Source organism: Arachis hypogaea, chromosome 16, assembly GCF_003086295.3.
Source record: "Arachis hypogaea cultivar Tifrunner chromosome 16, arahy.Tifrunner.gnm2.J5K5, whole genome shotgun sequence".
NCBI classification, from domain to species: Eukaryota; Viridiplantae; Streptophyta; class Magnoliopsida; order Fabales; family Fabaceae; genus Arachis; species Arachis hypogaea.
The window spans coordinates 93,834,221-93,835,932 of record NC_092051.1 but is presented as its reverse complement, the minus strand read 5'-3'; the positions used below and the strand labels follow the sequence as shown (position 1 = coordinate 93,835,932).

The following is a 1,712-nucleotide window of genomic DNA, read 5'->3' as shown; positions in this document are numbered from 1 at the left end:
TGATATGGAGAGACTTAAATGTCTCTAAAAACCTTGAATAGGTTTTCCCTTTTTCACCTCCTCCTAACCTATGAGGAAATGGTGCTTTTGGTTGGTATATTTCCAGCATGCCTTTTTGCAGTTCCTTGGCTTGCTCAGTTTCACTTTCCTGCTTAGCTTCCTCCACACCTTCCTTCAAGATTTCTGGTTCCTGTTCTGAGGGTCTGATTCCTTCTTCTTCTGAGACTTCCTTCAATATGGTGATGGCCTTGCATTCTTCCCATCTCACTCCCTTTTGTTCCCCTTTAGGATTCTTTTCTGTGTCACTAGGGAACACTGCAGTTGACTTGGGGGCCTGTTGAGATAGCTCTCCTACTTGAGACTCCATCCTCTTGAGTTTTTCACCATGGTTCCTTAAGGTAGATCTCACATCATCCCTAAAGCTTTTCAACTCACTTATGTCCTGACCCATGTTTGCCAGCATTCCTTCTATCCTGTTTAATTGATCTTGAAATTGTTGGTTCGGATTAGGTTGGGTAGGTTGATTATTTAGGCCATGATATGATGGTTGGGAGTAAGTGTTTTGTGTGGCTTGGTATGATCTTTGGTTGGAGTTTTGGTATGTGGACTTGTTATGTTGGTTTTGCTGGTTTCCCCACCCAAAGTTTGGGTGGTTTTTCCAGCCTGGGTTGTAAGTGTTGGAATGTGGATCATATGGTTGCCTTTGTTGATTTCCTACATAATTGGCCTCTTCCCAATCACCTCCTTCAGTGCTTACTTCCTCTTGATCTTGTGTGTGTATTGCAGCCACTTGCTTTGTTTCTAATTTCCTGGTGAGCTCTGCTAGTTGCTTGGCAAACACCTTGTTTTGGGCTAAAATTGTATCAACATGGTTCAGCTCCATGACTCCCTTAGTGTTGTGTCTCTCTGAAGCATAGTAGTACTCATTCTCAGCCACTGTCTCAATCACTTCAATGGCTTCTTCCACAGTCTTTTTCCTGTTCAATGAACCTCCTGATGAATGGTCTACAGCCTTCCTTGATTCATAAGAAAGTCCATCATAGAAAATATGCAATTGCACCCAGTCATAGAACATGTCTGGTGGGCATTTCCTTGTCAAATCCTTGAACCTCTCCCATGCCTCGTAGAGAGTTTCACCATCTTGTTGTCTAAAAGTCTGAACCTCAGATCGAAGCCTATTGACCTTTTGTGGGGGGTAGAAACGTGCCAGAAACTTGCTTTCCACCTCATCCCAGGTTGTTAGGCTCCCCCTTGGGAATGATTCCAGCCACTTAGCTGCCTTGTCCCTAAGTGAAAATGGGAACAAGAGCAGTTTATAGGTATCTTCCTGGACTCCATTGGACTTCACAGTGTCGCAAATTCTCAGGAATTTTGTGAGATGTTGGTTTGGATCTTCATTAGCACTCCCACCCAATGAACAATGATCCTCCACAAGTGATATTAGCTGTGGTTTGAGTTCAAAATTGTTGGCCTGAATGGGTGGTTTCTGAATGCTGCTACCACAATGCCCAGAGGTTGGGTTTATGTATGAACCAAGAACCCTCCTCTCAGGAATGGCATTGTTTCCATCAGCCCTCTCATGGTTGTGAACTTCTCTATCCATGTTGAGATCTAAAGCTTCCTCAAAATTGTCCTCAGATTCTCCTTCAGATTCCTCTTCTCTCAGTACTCTCTTCCCTCTTGCTTCGCTTCTAAGTCTATGAAGGGTCCTC

General features: G+C 43.8%; 1 non-coding gene across 1 annotated transcript; it reads left to right on the top strand.

Moving 5' to 3' along the window:
• Nucleotides 1–1,073: 1,073 nt before the first annotated feature.
• On the top strand, nucleotides 1,074–1,177 carry LOC112759940 (small nucleolar RNA R71). Its single transcript, XR_003180402.1, has one exon. It is a non-coding gene; the product is annotated as a small nucleolar RNA R71 (small nucleolar RNA).
• The last annotated feature ends 535 nt before the right edge of the window (nucleotides 1,178–1,712 follow it).